The sequence below is a fragment of the Prionailurus viverrinus genome, chromosome C1, assembly GCF_022837055.1.
Source record: "Prionailurus viverrinus isolate Anna chromosome C1, UM_Priviv_1.0, whole genome shotgun sequence".
Taxonomy (NCBI): Eukaryota; Metazoa; Chordata; class Mammalia; order Carnivora; family Felidae; genus Prionailurus; species Prionailurus viverrinus.
Window position 1 is genome coordinate 83,389,883 of NC_062568.1, and position 19,437 is coordinate 83,409,319.

The window sequence follows — 19,437 nt, forward strand, 5'->3', positions numbered from 1 at the left end:
CAAGATAAAATTATGGAAAATAATGAAGTCTTCTGGAATCCCAGAAGAAGATGAATGGGAAAAAGGGGAAGAAGGTATATTTGAACAAATTATAGCTGAGAACATCCCTAATCTGAGAAATGAAACAGGCATCCAAGTCAAAGAGACACAGAGAACTCCCCTCAAAATCAAGAAAACAGGTCAACACCAAGTTTTACTTTTACAAGTGAAACTTGCAAAATACAAAGGTACAGAGAGAATTCTGAAAGCAACTAGAAAATTAAAGGTCCTTAACCCACCAGGATGGACACAGCAGGTTAGCTGCAGATCTGTCCACAGAAACTTGGCAGGCCAGAGGGAGTGGCATGATATATTCAACATGCTAAATGGGAAAAATATGCAGCCAAGAATACTTTATCCAGTAAGGCTGTCATTCAAAATAGGAGAGATAGAATTTTCAAAACAAGGAAAACAAAGGAGTTCATGGACACTAAATCAGTTCTGCAAGAGATATTAAAGTGGACCTTTTGAGTGGGAGAGAGAACAAAAGCAACAAAAACTAGAAAAGAATGGAGACAAACTATAGGAACAGTGACTTTACCGGTAATACAATGGCACTAAATGTATATATATTAATAATTACTCTGAATGTAAATGGACTAAATGCTCCAATCAAAAGACATAGGGTATCAGAATGGATAAACACACACACACACACACACACACACACACACACACACACTAAGACTCATTGATATCATCCTTATACTGCTTACGAGAGACTCATTTTAGACCCAAAGGCACCTCCAGATTAAAAGTGAGGGGATGGAGAACCATTTATCATGCTAATAGATGTCAAAATAAAGCAGGAGTAGCCATTCTTATATCAGACAAACTAGATTTTAAACAAAAGACTGCAGTAAGAAATAAAGAAGGGTACTGTATCATAATAAAGGGTCTATCCAATAAGATAGAACAATTGTAAATATTTATGCCCCTAACTTGGTACTACTCAAATATATACATCAATTAATCACAACTTAAAGAAATTCATTGATAATAATATCATAAGTGTAGGGGACTTTAACACCCCACTTATAGCAATGGACAGATCATCTAAGAAGATCAACAAGGAAACAATGTCTTTGAATGACACACTGACCAGATGGTCTTAACAGGTATTATTCACAGCATTGCACCCTAAAGCAGCAGAATGCACATTCTTCTCGAATGCACATGGACCATTCTCCATAATAGATCACATACTGGTCACAGATTAGGCCTCAATCAGGACAAAAAGATTCAGATCATATCATGTACATTTTCAGACCACAATGCTATGAAACCTAAAGTCAATCATGAGAAAAAATTTGTAAAGACCATAAATACATGAATATTAAAGAAACATTCCACTAAAGAATAATCGGGTTAGCCAGTAGATTAAAAAAGAAATTAAAAATACATGCAAGCAAATGAAAATGGAAACATGACAGTCTAAATAAAACCTTTGGGATACAGCAAAGGCAGTCCTAAAAAGGAAGTGTATGGCAATACATGCTTTCCTCAAGAAGGGAGAAAAGTCTTAAATACACAACCTAATCTTACACTAAAGTAGCTGGGGAAAGAACAGAAAATAAAGCATAAAACCAGCATAAAAAGGAAAATAATAAAGATTAGAGCAGAAGTAAATGATATCAAAATTAAAAAAAATAGAATAGGTCAAAACTAGGAGCTAGTTCTTTGAAAGAATTAACAAAGTTGATAAACCCCTAGCCATACTTATAAAAAAGAAAAGAGAACAGACCCAAATAAATAAAATTATGGAATGAAAAAGGAGCTATCACAACCAACACCACAGAAATACAAACAATTATAGGGAATATTATGAGCAATTATATGCCAACAAATTGAGCAATCTGGAAGAAATGAATAAATTCGTAGAAACATATAAACTACCAAAACTGAAATAGAAAGTAATAGAAAATTTGAACAGACCTTCTTCTGAAGCTGTCCAAAATAGAAATGTAAGGGAAACTTTCAAACTTATTCTATGACGACAGCATTACATTGATTCCAAAATCTGACAAAGACATGTAGAAAACCTGAAAGACTCCACGAAAAAATTGCTAGAACTGATACACAAATTCAATAAAGTTACAGGATATAAAATCTAAGTACAGAAATCTGTTACATTTCTACACACCAATTATGAAGCAGCAGAAAGAGAAATCAAGGAATGAATACCATTTACAATTGCACCAAAAACCATAGGATACCTAGGAATAAACCTAGCCAAAGAGGTAAAAGATCTACTCTGAAAACTATAGAACACTTTAAGTTACAAAGAAATGGAAAAATATTCCATGCTCATGGGTTGGAAGAACAAATATTGTTAAAATGTGTATACTACCCAAAGCAATTTACACATTCAATTGAATCCTTATCAAAATTACATCAGCAATCTTCACAGTACTAGAACAAACAATCCTAAAATTTGTATGGAACCAGAAAAGACTTCGGATAGCTAAAGTAATGTTGAAAAGGAAAAGCAAAGCAGGAGGCATAACAATTCTGGACTTGAAGCTGTATTACAAAGAAATCATCAAGACAGTATGGTACTGGCACAAAAACAGGCACATTGATCAATAAAACAGAATAGAGAACCCAAGTGGACTCATACCTCTGTGGTCAACTAATCTTTGACAAAATAGGAAAGAATATCCAATGGAAAAAAGACAGTCTCTTCTGAAAACTGTGTTGGGAAAACTGGACAGGGGCATGCAGAAGAATGAAATTGGACCACTTTCTTTCACCATACACAAAAATAAATTCAAAATGGATAAGAGACCAAAATGTGTGACAGGAAACCATCAAAATCAGAGGAGAATACAGGCAGCAAACTCTTTGACATCAGCTATAGCAACTTCTTCCTAGACATGTCTCTGGAGGCAAAGGAAACAAAGGCAAACATGAACTATTGAGACTTCATCAAGATAAAGTGCACAGTGAAGGAAACAATCATCAAAACTAAAAGGCAACTTACTGAGCAGGATAAGATACATGCAAATTAAATATCAGATAGAAAGCCAGTATCCAAAATCTATAAATAACTTATCAAACTCAACACCCAAAAACCAAGCAATCCAGTTAAGAAATTGGCAGAAGACATGTCAAAGAAGACATACAAAGGGTTAACAGACACACGAAAAACTGCTCAACATCACTCATCATCAGGCAAATACAAAATCAAAACCACAATGAGATACCACCTCACACCTGTCAGAATGCTAAATTAACAAGTCAGAAAACACGGTGTTGGCAAACACGATGTTGGAAACACAATGTTTCCACGATGTGGAAAAAGGGGAGCTCTTTTGCACTGCTGGTAGGAATGCAAACCGGTGCAGCCATTCTGGAAAATAGGATGGAGGTTCTTCAAAAATTTAAAAATAGAACTACCCTATGAGTTAGTAATTTCACTACTAAGTATTTATCCAAAGGATACAAAAATAGTGATTTGAAGGGGCACATGCACCCCAATGTTTACAGCAGCAGTATCAACAAAAGCCATATCATAGAAAGAGCCCAAATGTTCAACAGCTGATGAATGGATAAAGAAGATGTGTATATACATACACAAATATACAATGGAATAATACTCAGCCATCAAAAAGAATGAAATCTTGCCGTTTGTGACAAACTGGATGGAAGTAGATGGTATTATGCTAAGCCAAATAAGTCAGTCAAAGACAAATACCATATGATTCTACTCAAATGTGGAACTTAAGAAACAAATCATAGATGAACATAGAGGAAGGGAAGGAAAAATAAAATAAGATGAAAACATAGAGGGACGCAAACTATAAGAGACCCTTAACTATAGAGAACAAAGTGAAGGTTGCTGGAGGGGAAGGAGTAAAAGGGATGTGCTAACTGGGTGATGAGCATTAAAGGAGGGCACTTGCTGTGATGAGCCCTGAGTGTTATATGTAAATGATAAATAACTAAATTCTGCTCCTGAAACAAGTACTACACTATACATTAACTAAATTAAATTTAAATAAAAACTTGGAAGAAAAAATATAAATGAATGGTTATGATCAATGGAAATCTGCAGCAATTCAACAGAAATAAAGATCATCAAGGATTCCGATGTTATAAGAGTAAATATTTGGTCACACAACCCCAGTTAGATAAACTGGGGGCAGAGGGTAAAATGACCTGGAATGAATTGAAGAAAATCAGCCATGTTATTTAATACACATCTTGTGATCAGCTATAGCAGCAGTTGCTGTAGCAGCTGTGTTTTATAGAATTAAATTGTTTATATTCTCCCTGTTTTATCCTTTATTTAATTTAGGTTTTAGAATAGGATTAATTTGGCAACACTTTACAGGAATATTGCAAAATGTAACTTCATGCACTCCCCATATTAGGGACACAAAGTTTACTTAAATGAAGGACAAGGATGGAAGCTAATGTGCAGGACAGGAGTAGTAATTGAGAGGCAAAAGTACCAAAATTTACTGAAGATTTTTAAAGGTTTATTTATTTTGAGAGAGACAGAAAAAGCATGAGCCAGGGAAATGTGGAGAGAGAGGGGGAGAGAGAATCCCAAACAGGCCCCATGCTGTCAGTGCAGAGCCCATGTGGGGCTTGAGCTCAGGAACCATGACATCATGACCTGAGCCAAAACCAAGAGTCAGACGCTTAACTGACTGAGCCACCCAGGTGTCCCTTGATGTTTTATTTATTCTCCAGATCCATGTTTCATCTTTTCTACATTGCTATCTGTCCAGAGATGTTAACATATAAAGACTACATCAAAGGGACTGTCAGAGAGAGAAAGAGAGAGAGAGAGAGAGAGAGAGAGAGAGAGAGAGAGAGAGAGAGCGCACTGCTAGGTGTTGAGGTAGTCAGTTAGGACAAAAGTCAAACTCAAAGTAATAGCCAAGTCTTTATTCATTTACTGAGATAGTTGAAGAAGGAGACTAGAAAGAAATTGCTGGCTCCCCCCAGAGTTCCCATTTCTTTCCCACAGAATGGCACTAGCATGAGGGTCAGGTGAATCAATGCTAAGAAAGGGATCATCTCATTGCCAAAAGAACCTCCAACCCAAAAGGCTCCTGTCATTCTATAAACCTAGGGGCCAAGAGAGGGGAAGGGAGAAAGGTTAGACATGGAAAAGTACTGGGTACTGAGTCAGAGTAGATGAAAATGTCTTAAGGTCTTTGCTTGCTTTGGAGGTCTCCAAATGCAGGCACCTGGGGTACGAGTACAGATCTACATAAGAGCATGTTTGGCTGGCTAGTGGGAGGCAGCAGGGAGGAATAAATCCTTTAATGTAATTATCTCCAGAGATTTCATTGCAACTGGCTATGCACCAAGTCTGGTACGAGGTGGGTCGTTCCCCCCCATGAGAGCCCGAGAAAGACTTTAGAATTGCCCATGGTTGGGCCTGAAAGATCATACAAAGGATTTTGGCTTTTACCTAGGCTCCTCAAGGATCTCATTGTCTCTAGCTTCTAATTGACTCAGCTAATGGGGATCCCAAAGAATAAAAAGAGGAAGCAAGAAGGTGCTTTCTTTATTCCCTGTCCAAGGAGGTCCAAGTATTTGTTCCCTGTTAATCTCTTTCCCCACCATCAGGCACCGTAAGCCAACTCTGTCCCTGGACTGAAGGTCACAGTGCCTTTGAGGGCAATGAGGCTCTCACAACTCTCTGTCCCTCCAGGTTCTGGTAACTATTCCTGTTTTCCCCCTTAGAGCCTAGGATTGGTACTAGCTGAAATTTTACTAAATCTGGGGTCTGCACCTATGTCATGTGTTTTACCTACCTCACAAAGAAACTGCCTTTGTATTGTTACATTTTGAATGTTTTAATTACCTTGGCTGAGACAGTTGCTCATGTATATTCCTTCAATTTTCAAAAATTTACCTTAAGTCTTTTTTTCATTTTTAAAAATAACTCGTATTCATTGATTTATTACATGAATATTTATTATGCACTCGTCAGGCTTTGTTCTGGGCTCTGTAGCCTATGTATGAACAATCTAGCAAACTTAAGCTTACATTTAATGGGGGGAAAGGGGCAGGCAGTAAATAAATAAATATCTCATATACAAGAAGAATATAAAAATGGCCAGTGGTAGTGGTGGTAGAGCTGCTGTTTCACATAGGGTAGGGAGATACACTTTCATCAATTAAGCAATATTTGAGCAGAGACTTGAAAGAAGTGAAGAAGTTGGAACCTAGGAGGTAACTGGGAGAAAGTCATTATAGGAAAAGCATCATAGCAAATGAAATGGCTCTAAGGGGGGCAATGTGCTTGGTATGCCAGAGGAACAGCCAAAAGGCCGACACACTGTAGTGGAACAAGCAAAGGGAAGAGCGGCTGAAAAGGCTGTCAGAGTAGTAGCTATGGGCTGCACAAGCTTTAAAAAATACCAATAGCTAAAACTCATCCCATAGAAATTAAATCAGAAACTCTGGAATAGGTCTACAGAATTCATATATTTTGGAAGCTTGTCAAGATATTTTAGTGTGTAGCCAAAATTGAAATCCACAGGTAAAAATAAAAAGTATTGTATACCTTCAAACGACTTTAGCTTTTACTCTCAGAAAGATAGGAAGTCACTGAAGGGTTTTGAGGAAAGAAGAGATGTGATCTGACTTTTGTTTTCAGAGGATCTCTCTGTCTGCTGTGTTTAGAATAGACTGCACTGGAAGGTAGAAAGAGGCAAAGCAGGAAAACCAATTAGGAGGTCATTGCCGTCCACATGCCCAAGATGATGGTGAAGGCGAAAAGTGAAAAGGATAGAAGTAGTGAGCTTCTGGGTGTATTTTTTTAGAGACAAAATTGACCCAATTTGCAGACGGGTTGTCTGTGAAACATAAGATAAAGAGAGGACACAAGAATCTCTGCAAGGCTTTTGATCAAGGCAAACAGAAAAACAAAATTCCTAAAGTTACTGAAATGAGGAGCACTATAGTAGCTTCAAATTTGGGGATAGGGTGGGATTTTATGTTCGATTTAATATGTGTTTTTAGGCTTTTTAATTTACCTCTTTATTTAAACATCCATTTAAGTTTGAGATGCCAATTACACTTCAAGTGAAGATTTCCAATAGGCAATTATATGTGCAAATGTGAAATTGAGATCTATAGACCACAAACATAGCATACAAGTAGTACACTATTACCTAAGCCATGATGGGATGATCTAGGAAGTGGGAGTACAAAGGAAAGCAGAGACATCTGAGGGCTGAGCTCTGAGACACACCAAAGGCGAGAAATCCTAGACTTGAAGACAAGCCAAGAAAGAGAATGCTGGGGGTGGGGTGGGAGAGGTTAAGTGGGAAGAGGAGAACCTGCAGAGTCTTATCCTAGGAGCAAAGTGAGGAAAGTCTTTGAAGAAAGACAATTAACTATGTCAAATGCTGTCTATACATTATGAACAATGAGGATTTCAAAGCCTCATCAAATTTAGCAACATAGATGGCACTGGCCACCAAAATGAGAGCTCAGTGGTGGAGGAACTCAGTGGAGAAGGTCAAGAGAAATGACAGGAAAATAACTGGACACTGCAAAACAGGCCTCACATTTACTCTAAAGGCAGGAAGAGAAATGCCCTGACAATAGCACAGGAGCACAGGAGCTGTGAGGTCATGGAAAGAATTTTTGTTTGACATGATAGATGTTGCAGCATGGTTGATGGAAAAGATATATTTAAAGACTTCCTCATTTGTCATTAATTCTGCAAATATTGTTCTGTTTGTCTTTTGATATTGCTGCTGAGAGCACTAATATTTAAAGGTAGGATATGAAGAATTAAAATCTAAGAATTCATCATCCGCTACATAGAGTAAGACAGGAGACTGCCAATATCAAGCATCAAGAATGTAGAATTCTTTTTTTTTAATTTTTTTTTAATGTTTACTTATTTTTGAGACAGAGAAAGACAGAGCTCGAGCAGGGAGGGACATAGAGAGAGGGAGACACAGAATCTGAAACAAACTCCAGCCTCTGAGCTGTCAGCGCAAAGCCTGATGCAGGGCTCGAACCCACGAACTGTGAGACCATGACCTAAGCTGAAGTCAGATGCCTAACTGACTGAGCCACCCAGGTGCCCCAAGAATGTAGAATTCTTTAAGGAGCCAAATCAAAGCAGGGCCAAGAGATAGAGGCTATAAGAGATTTATATTTATTCCAGAGGGATTTAATGAAACTAAATATTTGGTAAAATTCTTACATAAATCTCTTCTTCCAGGCTACTTGGATCTTCTACAGGGTAGTGTGTGTGTGTGTGTGTGTGTGTGTGTGTGTGTGTGCGTGCACGTGCGCATTTGTGTGTGTACAAACTGAAGAAGAAACAGTGAAAGAACCTTGGTGCTTGAAACTGGCAATGTTTAATCTTTCTGTCTGTAAGTAAGCTTTAGTGTTCTTGGATCATTTGAGGAAAAGAAGACATCAACATGTGTTATCTCCTTTAAGACAGCCGTGGTATATATTTTGAAGATCTGACATATAAAAGTAGTAAATCTTTAAAACCATTCTGCATTCTGTCATCATACAGACAACATGTATATTTCTAAAAATAAAACAAAACCTAGGTTATGGAAGTCTTTAGCCAGAAGTTTGAAGGCATTTACATATGCGTTTTAATATAAAAATGTAGTCACTTAAATGCATACTGTATCCATCACAACTCAGAGCCCTCTTAAACTACATAATTGCAACAACTCTTCTATTGCCATCTGCCACAAAGACGGTATTCACTGAAAAAGAACCAGATGTGGTAAACAAATTAACACGTGCACCATTGTCAAATGCTGCTGTTCTAAGGCGTATAAGTGACATGGCAATTAATGCCTGTGAACAGCTGGTTTTAAAGAGTATGGAAAGTGATTACTTTGCCCCATAAATGGTCAAATCCACAGATGTTTCAGGTTGTGCTCAGTTGTTGGCATTTGTAAGATATATTTTGGAAAACACTGTGAATGAAAGCATGCTGTTTTGTAAAACTTTGCTGGATGGCATAACAGAAGAAGAAAACTTTCTGAAATATTTCAAGTGGCAGCACAGATTTTAGGGTAAGTTAGATGCAATGTGCAGTTCTTAATATGGACTCTAGCAAATCAAAGATCAGGGGAAAGAAAGAGCTTTGCTAATGCCTTCTGGATGTATTATGCTATCCACTACAATCATCTAAATGATCATGTCTTTGGAGAGATGAGAATAAATGGCATCACTTGTCGAATCTCTTCTTGCAGATCTGCAATGGCAATGATGGAAAAATTTAAAATCGGCAAATTAAATTGTGCTCAAGTGTCACCTTTCTTTCTTGATCAAAAATTAAACTTGGCAGACTAATTGATAATCCATTTAGCTTTACAAGGTCAGCTTCCTGGAATATCCTTTCTTTCTCACCTTTTGAATGATATAAACATTTTCTAATACAAAGAGAAATGCATTCTTATCATCACTGACAAAACTGAGGCTTCCATATAAGTTAGTCAAAAAAATTAGAAAGCAATATTAGGTTTATCTTCTGTGGAAAAAAATTACATAACCGTCCACCAGATTTATCATTCAATAATAACTTATAAACAAAATCAGAAAATATTGTATGATAGTAAAATAGAGTTTCTCAAAAATAATTATATTATTTTATTTCCAGAATCACTTTATAAATATGAGGTTATTTTCTATGTTTACCTTTAAATGTGAGTTCTTTATTGTTTACCAAAATAGAATCTCATCTTTACTATATTATCCAGCATCATACAACCATTTGATTATTGACTGTATTTCAAATGCATCAGAAAATATATTCAGATTACGTATAGTGCTCATTTGAGAGAAAACAATATGAATCAACTGATTCATATGTCAAGGAATTATTATAATTGTGGTAGTTTAGTAGCATAATTCAGATCAATGATTGCAAATTAAAGAAAGAAGGTCCCAGAGTTAAAATCAAAGAATGTGGTTGTTTTCTAATTCACCAAACACAACCAGGGTTCACAGATACAAAATCAGTTACTTTCTTTTCTGAAGTTTATTTATTTATTTTTGAGAGAGATAGAGTTGGGGAGGGGCAGAGAGAGAGGGAGCAAGAGAATCCCACCAAAGCCGGGCTGACACTGTCAGCACAGAGCCTGATGGGGGGCTAGACCTCTTGAACCATGAGATCATGACCTGAGCTGAAATCAAGAGTCAGATGCTTAACTAACTGAGGCACCCAAGTGCTCCTAAAATCAGTTACTTTCAGTCGAACATTCTTAAGTCATAGAGACAGAGATAGTGACGCATGAAAAAGCAGATTTAAAACTACCCCAAACAAACAAGGGTCCTATCTTTCTACTTTTCTCCCCCATCAACAACACCTGCACATTCCTGGCCAGTCTGCAACTTTAGTTTCTTTCTCTGAGGATTTTAGTTTAAGAAAAAAAATCACAATGGATCCCTTTCTAAACAAGAAACAGACATCAACTGACTGAGAGAAAATGTAAAAGAAATGGATCAGTGGTCAAACACATCTAAATGTTTTCTTTGTGTTAGTATGAAAAGAACTCAAATCTCTCTATATTTGATATTTTCCTTAATAGACACAATAGAATAATAGTAACAAGATTTACTCTTCTACTTTAAAGAATTAAAAAAAAATCTATAAAATGACGGACACCAGACCACAGGCATAGCAGGATGATAATCTTGGAGAGAGAAAAAAAAAGTGAGCTCTTTGATGACATCAGGATATTATGTAGACTGCATATTTAGAAATGTGAGTTGAGAGACACACCTTTAGATTTCAAGGCGGTCAAGTCAGGTAGCATTGCAAGACACAGCGTCATAAAGGACAGAGCGTAAGATGGTGGAAGAGGGACAGGGAGGGAGACATGGAACTATGCAGAGGTTTTTCCCTTGAGGCTTCACCTGAGTATAATCAACACATGCTAGGAAAAGAACCACTGGAAGAGAACTTAAAGAACATCCTCAGAGTTTACACAGGGATAGAAACAGTTTGTTCTCATTAGACAACAGTTTGGTCTCACGAGACAGATCTTCAGGGGCGCCTGGGTGGCTCAGTCAGTTAAGCATCCAACCCTTGATTTCAGTTCAGGTCATGATCTCAAGGTTCGTGAGTTTGAGCCCACGCCAGACTCTGTGCTGACAACTCTCTCTGCCTGTCTCTCATAGAATAAACAAACTTTTTTTAAAAGAAATTTTCAAATGATGTAATATTGAATAGAATCTTAGAAAGATGTTGTCTCAGTAATCGGGTCATATTAAAACACTACTGCTCTACATCCACATAGCATAGCAAACTTCAAAAGAATCAAATTACTTCCAACTATCTATTGCATGCATAATAAAATTTTAAAATATTTAAAGGCATATAAAAATTATAGCACTCCAATCACCAAGTTCACAAGTGGCGTGAAAAACAAACAAACAAACCAATTGCCAGGCATATAAAGAGTTCAAGCAAATACAACCTATAACGAGATAAAAAAAATAGCCAATAGAAACCAAAAGAAAAAAAAAAAAGGAGACACAAAGATAACAAGATAGACAAGGAAACACAGATAGATAGATAGATAGATAGATAGATAGATAGATAGATAGATAAGATAGATAGACAACACAAAGATAGACAAGGAAATTAAAACTACTATTACAAATATGCTCCATAAATGCAAGAAAATATAGAAGGGAGTATGAGGGGCGCCTGGGTGGCTCAGTCGGTTAAGCGGCCGACTTTGGCTCAGGTCATGATCTCGCGGTCCGTGAGTTCAAGCCCCGCGTCGGGCTCTGTGCTGACAGCTCAGAGCCTGGAGCGTGTTTCAGATTCTGTGTCTCCCTCTCTCTGACCCTCTCCCGTTCATGCTCTGTCTCTCTCTGTCTCAAAAATAAATAAACGTTAAAAAAAAATAAAAAAAAAGAAGGGAGTATGAGTATAAAAAGGAGAGGCTTATATGATACAACAATAGCCAAAATGAACTTCTAGACTTAAAAAAATAATGCCCAAAATGAAAAATGTGTTGGATAGGACTATAACAGATTGTATTCTGCAAAGAAAAGATACAAGAAGTTAAATACACATGAAAAGAAACTGTACAAGATGAAAAACAGAGAGAAAATATAATTTACAAATGTATCATACTAATAACGTAAGATAATAATAGGAAAAACTGGTTGTGGGGTATGTGAGAATTCTCCGTAGTATCTTCACAACTTTTCTTTAAATTGAAGACTATTCTAAACTGTAAATTGTATTAAAATAACTGAATGAGGGATAGTGAGCTGAGGGACAGAATCAAGTAGCCTATATTTATGTAACTAGAGACCCAGGAGAGGAGAGAGAGCTGGCAGAAGCAGGAAAAAAATATTTGAAGAAATAATGGTAAAAATCTTTCTAAATTTGATGAAGCTACAAACCTACATATTCAAAAAGCTCACTGAAGCCCAAGTGAAGAAATATGAAGGAAACCATTCCAAGATGCATTATAACCAAATTGCTTAAACAGTCTATGACCTATGTGACAAGAATGTTGTTATATCCTTCTCATCTTCTGCACATCCATTCATAAAGTGACCTCTGACTTCCTTTCCAGAGTCCTATTTGCCACAACAGCAACCTCTACTGTCTAGATTTTCTGTATGACTAAAATTTTCAGGAAAAGTTTACAGTTTCATGTGTCTATTTCTTCTGCATCAAATCCTGCTCTTATGCAATCTAGGACCACCTATTTGTTTCTAAACATTCTCGTCAAGTGTCACTTCTTAAATGCTTTCCCAAGCTTTTTTTTATGAACTCTGTAGGTTCTCAGAAAATATTTGCTAAATTAATGAGAAGATGGATGGATAAATGGAGTTCTTTAAGCCTTAGAGCAAGGAAAAAAGACATAGTAATTGAGAGCAAGTTAGATTATAAATCTAAGCCAGTACATTGGAATGAACTTCCTTGGAATTCCTTTGAAGAATGGGCACCACTGGACTAGTGGGAGATTATTCTAGTTTAAGAGGAAAAGATGAATTCTTATAGAGAATGCTTTCTCAAGCTTCTCCCATTCAGAGTTTCATCTCTTTTATGATTGGGTGAGAATAGACACATTTTCCTACAGTTCCTTCAGTTTTTGCAAAGGAGGATTCCATGCACAATCACATGCTGACATGTGCATAGGTTTCAGCAACCATGGAGACAATAACCTCAGAGTGCAGCCAGGTCCCATGATGTTATGAAAATTAGACTTCATGTAATAATAACAATAGTAACAATCACTATTTATTTTGTAACCAAGGTTATTCCAGGGGCCAAGGCTAGACCTAGGGTGAGGCAATGAGGTTACTTGCCTCAGCACAAAATTTAAGGAGGCACCCCAGATCTCAGTAATCAAGATAAATATATTTTATGGCAATATTAAAAAAAATAAAAACTGATGCAAAAACCCATGATGGACTATTATATCAAAATTTTAAATAAAAGCAGAATTATTAGTACTGATTTTTTTCTCAGTCACTCATATGTCTCAGAATGATGCCTTTATTGGTTCTGATTAAGAGTTATGATTCAACAGAAAAGGAAGAAGGAAGGAAGGAAGGAAGGAAGGAAGGAAAGAAAGAAGAAAGAAGAAAAGAAAAAAAAGAAGGAGGGAGGGAGGAAGAGAGAAAGAAAAAGAAAGGAAGGAAAAGAAGGAAGGAAGGAAATAAAGAAGGAAGGAGGAGAAAGGAAGGAAGGAAGGAAGAGGAAGGAAGAAAAGGAAGGGAAGGGAGGAGAAAGAAGAAAACAAACAAAGGCTGTACTAACAGCCTTTAGTTGAAGGCACATTTAAAATGTACACTTGTTGGGGCTCCTAGGTGACTGATTCAGTTGAGCATTGACTCTTGATAGCTCCAGTTATGATCCCACAGTCAGGATCTAGCCTTGTCTTTGGGCTCCATGCTGAACTTGGAGCCTGCTTAAGATTCTCTTTCTCCCTGTCCTTCTGCCCCTCCTCCTCCCCAGTTTGTGCTTTCTCTTGATCTCTGTAAAAAAAATAATGTATACTATTTAGCTGAGAGAGTTACCACTTCCTTTGACACCCTCACTGCCCTACCTCTTTGCAGCATCAAGTTGGAAATAAATTCCACATCAGTGTTTATAGTAAGAATTATAAACAACAAACAACAGAGAGGATACAGATTCTTGTCTGACTCTGAGTTTACTTAAGACAACCAATGGTCTCTCTGGATCTTAACCTTTTGCATGGTTAGAAATAGTACTATGCAAACAAACAAACAAACAAACAAGAAATACAAACAAAAACTCCCACTATATTAATTTCAGAGGATTATTGCATTGTGAAATTAAAACAAAATTATCAGGGCGCCTGAGTGGCTCAGTTGGTTAAGCATCTGACTGTGGCTCAGGTCATGATCTCCTGGTTCATGGGTTCAAGCCCCGCATTGGGTTCCATGCTGACAGTTCAGAGCCCAGAGTCTGCTTAGGATTCTGTGTTTCCATTTCTCTCTGTCCCATACCATACTCTCTCTCTCTCTCTCTCTCTCTCTCTCTCTCTCTCTCTCTCTCTCTCTCAAAAATGAATAATGTTTAAAAATTTAAAAATAATTATGTCCCCTGACCATTATTGACTTCAGATATAAATGTTCTTAATTTCAAAGTTAAGATGAATTTTCCAGGAAAAAGTTTTGACTTTAGCTCACCGATCCAAAAGCAAACACTTACAGAAATGCAGCTCTGCTGAGTGGGTGCACAAACCTCTGACAGTTAAGAGTGAGGCGGCTTTAGTTCAGTGGCTGAACAGAGCTGGATGGAATACCATAGATTCAAACTTACAGCCGCCCCCCTTCTTGAGCCAGATGGCACAGATGTGGAGTGTGATCTATGTCAGACCAACAGAAGGGGCAATGGAATCAGAATTGAACTGATAGACTTTGAACAAAAACACCAGGAATTTTGCAGTGCACTCTAAGGCTACAGATTGAGCCCAGCTTGATCATGTTACTACCTAATAGCTGACTTTCTATGCCACTTTACAGCCTACAAAATGTTTTCATGAGCAACCCCTTTGAGACGCCCAGCTCAAATATAAGAATTGATGTAAATGCTTACACATTGATACCACATGCTACATGAAAAAAACTGAGACCTGAAGAAGACTTGTTCAAGTTCAACACAGTGAGTAAGAATTGGAGTAGTTCCTAAAGCTATCTGGTCCAAAATTCAGGATTTTTAATTTTATTTTATACCTTCTTTACATTACACTGGGCTACATTTTATACCTTCTATTTTATACCTTCTTTACATTACATTCATTGGGCTTTTATCACACTGCACCTTCATAGATACAGGCTAGACATTTCATAGTCTATACCTCAATTTAAGTTTGTCTGATGTTTACTCATAGTTAGATTCAGGTTGTGCATTTTAGGACGATCACAGAAGTAATATTGTGTTACTGTTGCATCTTATTAGATTACCCAAGATTTCTTTTTGCCCTATTACTGGTAGTGTTAATTTTGATCACTTGGTGAAGGTGGTATCTACTGTGTTTCTCCACTATACAAACTTTCAGTTTATTCATTTATTTTTGTGTATCACTATGAACCATGATTGTCTATTTTATTCAGTGTGCTGGTAATCCATTAACATCATTATTTATTTTGATACTTAGTTGTCCCACAGTTGGCCAGCGTAAGTCCTTCCTGCTGCCTTCTGTGTTCTTTTGGCATGCACCCTCATTGTTTGAGACTTTTATTATTCCTGGTACATGATTGCTAGGCTCATGTTATCCTTTTCTGCCCTACCACTGGAATCATACTTTTCTGCAAGGATTTCTAGTTATTTGGTGGGGGGGGGGGGAGAATAGAATTTAGAAACCAACACCTGGATTTAAGATGTTCTTACTACTATTGGGATGCCCCTGTTTCCAGGCTTTCCAAATGGAAAAGCAACAAAAAATATATGTAAACACACATATATTTACATCTCTATTCTATATTTAATTCTATATTGAAAACCACAGGTTTACACTAAAGTCTTTAATTTCAATATAATACTGTAGGGTTCAAATTAGTTTTCTCTCTTTCCATATTTAAAAAAAATTTTTAATGTTTATTTATTTTTGAGACAGAGAGAGACAGAGTATGAACGGGGGAGGGTCAGAGAGAGAGGGAAACACAGAATCTGAAACAGGCTCCAGGCTCTGAGCTGTCAGCACAGAGCCCGACGCGGGGCTCGAACTCACGGACCGTGAGATCATGACCTGAGCCGAAGTCGGACGCTTAACCGACTGAGCCACCCAGGCGCCCCTCTCTTTCCATATTTTTAATTTCTATTTCTGATGGTGAGAAGTCCAGTTCTCATTATCCCTACCTGACATATTTATTTAGGTGATCAATGCTCCTCTATGTGACTGCTCTCTCAATACTGTTGCCGTCCTCTTCATGTACAAACCTCTCCAATACAAACTGGATCCAGTTGGGCTCCAACACTTTGCACCTGGCTGAACTGCTCCCCCACAACATGTGAATGCTTTTTTCTCCCTACTTTTCCTCCAACTTTCTGGGTGGAATTACCCTATAATATGGAAAATGTTATCACTCTACACTCCTTACCCTACCTAGGGTTAAATACCTCATGATGATATGGTCTCCCAGGTGAACATACTCTTTCCTGGCTATGGTTATGACAGCTCTATTGGACAGTCATACCATGCAGATGCTCTTCTCAACCCACTTGGGCTCACACACCCCGTGAAGAGATAATCCTTCTGGAGACATCTTCCTCATACTGTTCATAATCTAATTCTCCATGTCAAGCTTCCCTCCCTGCACACACCTGGAATGTCCTCCATAGGCCACTCAAACATTGACAACTGCACTGAATTAACTCCTCCACAGTCCCCTCAGGCTCCAACACCCTATGCAAGACCACCTTGCAATCCTCTCTTTTATACATGCTTTTCTCACCTTGCTTGAACTCTTAAGACTCTCCCCCTGCCCCCTCCCCCCACCATGGATATTCACCTTATCCCTTCTGAGATTCAATATCCTGAAGACGGCAACTCTCTACCCACCACATGAACACACTTCTACCCCACTTACATCAGAAATCCTATAACTAGCCACACCATCATGTGGACACACTTCTCACCATGTTTTGGTTCTGACATCCCACATCAAGCTGCCCTCTTAGTGGGCATTCCTAAGGAGGCTTGGGTTTTGATCCTCTCCATTGGGCCACCTCCCCTATAAATGTCCTTTTCACTCACACTGATTCCAAAACTGCACACTGAGCACTGGCCCCACTGTCCCCCCATCCCTGGCATGGACATCTATTATTCTCAGCCCCACCTCTTGATTGGTGGACTCAATTTTTCAAGAGGGAACAGAAAATGGAAGGGGTAGAGAAAAATAAAGCATTGTTTCAAAACATAGAATGATTTTCCCTTACCATTGCCCTCTTTGTTTTTCAATAGGCATTTTTATTCACAAAACTGATTTCCATATTCTTCCATCCTCATCAGATGCCATGGTCTCAGGTTGTTTTCTAAGTCACATCAGGAAATGATGTATATAAACTAAGTACAGGAGCCATAGTCTATAAAACATCAATAAAATATGCACATATAAAGAAATATATTTTAAAAGACGACTTGGAAAGAATCCTTTTTTTTATTACACCAAATGATTAAGAATCATTTTCCATGATCTTAATTCTCTTGATAAGATAATTGCCAATTGATAGTAATTAATTAGAAAATTTTTCTGCTAATTGGACAAAATTCTCTTTATAGATGAACAAAGCCAATTGGTTTTTTGCTCTGTCAGAAAAAAATAATGAAAAACAATAGGAAAAAAGCTTTAAAGTTGTAATATCAGCAGGGAATTATTTTGACAGCACACTTTCTAAGAAAAAGTACGTTTGAAATATGCTAGCTTAGTTGCTCTTTTTCAGAACTTTATTTCGTTTTTATTTTTAGGCTCTTTCCTTACTGAGTATGCTCTTGGCCTTTGAAATATATTGTTTTTTATGTGTGTCTATGTACCTTACTTTAAGGAAAATGAATATATGTGAGAAACAGATCTCAGAGTGAAGACCTGATGCTTTTTGGGTTGCAAAGTCTGATGTATCTATATGGTTTATAGGGCTGGATAACCTAACAGCAGTTTTAGGATGATGCATGATACCTAAGTAGATCCCTATTCCTATGTCACCAAGACTGAGATGCCTAACCTGCCTCATTAGGGGTCACTCTTCATCCTCCAGGCAGCATTCTAGAAAGGAAAAGAAGGTCTAAAGTGTGACGTGTATGAAGACAATCTCAGCATCACCTCTCCATACACATTAGTTCCCCCCCGCCCCCCCCCCCCCATAGCACCTTTACATCAGGGCAAAGAAATCTGGAAGGAGGTTGGCTTATTTAAAGTACCATATAGCTAAAGTCTCTGAATAAAACAAAGAGCACAAAGCACTACTGCTTTTATGATCAAACATAGAAAAGTATGTTTATAGTAATGGTTACAAAGGAAATGCACAATATTCATATCCATAATGGCAGGAAATGTTCCTAGAAATCAGGGAAGACCAATGCTATATTCATGCTACTGCATATGGTGCATGAGGTTTGCGGAAGAAGTGGCTGTATAGCAAAACATGGCACCTACAAATAACTGCAAGTCGTACAAATCCAATCCTGCTGTTGAAATCTCATACAGGTATCCCCACAGCACTCCATATACAACTGTGAGAGATTTAGAAAGGCCTAGGTATGGAGATTCCAGTTGGGGACAAGTCAGAAAGTTTACACTTTATTCATGATCTTAAGTTTATTTGTTCCTGGTTACTTGTACTCCAATTATATCAGACTTAATTTGTTGTGGCCCAAGAAATGCTTTTTATATAGGAACACCCAGATTTACTCCAAAGATAATTCTCCAAAGAACTTCCTTTTGACATCTCATAGCAATCAGCATATACTGATCCAAACTTTGACATAAGTTATCTCTGTTTATCTTTCTTGCTTTGACTACCATCTGGCCAGTCTTCTCTAGATCTCAGCCAAACCTTTGGGCTTGCTTGACTTGAAAATATCTGTCAGTTTTATCATAACTCAAATCCTTCTGACCCATGTCTGGTGGGTCTTCCCCTCCATGCTTCCCTTGAAGGATGAAGGAGTAGAAGAAACTTATAGTGCTGGCTGCACTTCTTATTAATGTCAAATGGAGTTACGTAGGATTTTTCTTGTTTTCTAAAAGTGTGACCCAATCAGAGAAGACTGTTTAATAAAGAACTAAAATGAGACAAGTCTTTGGGGAATGCTGTAAAAGTTATTAGAGAAAAGTGTTCCCCTTTCCAAAACCAAGGGATCACTTCTTAAGAACGGGTGCCCAAAGAAAGAGAAAGAATTATGTTCCCTAAGTGTTTAGGCAGTGCACTTGTAACTGTGC

At 37.6% G+C, this 19,437-nt stretch overlaps 1 long non-coding RNA gene across 1 annotated transcript in view; it reads right to left on the minus strand.

Moving 5' to 3' along the window:
• Positions 1 to 8,721: 8,721 nt before the first annotated feature.
• The window catches only part of LOC125173208 (uncharacterized), a 51,442-nt gene continuing 40,726 nt past the window's right edge, over positions 8,722 to 19,437 (minus strand). Inside the window, exon 5 of the long non-coding RNA XR_007154964.1 lies at positions 8,722 to 9,253. This is a non-coding gene — a long non-coding RNA (uncharacterized LOC125173208). The remainder of the gene's footprint in view (positions 9,254 to 19,437) is intronic.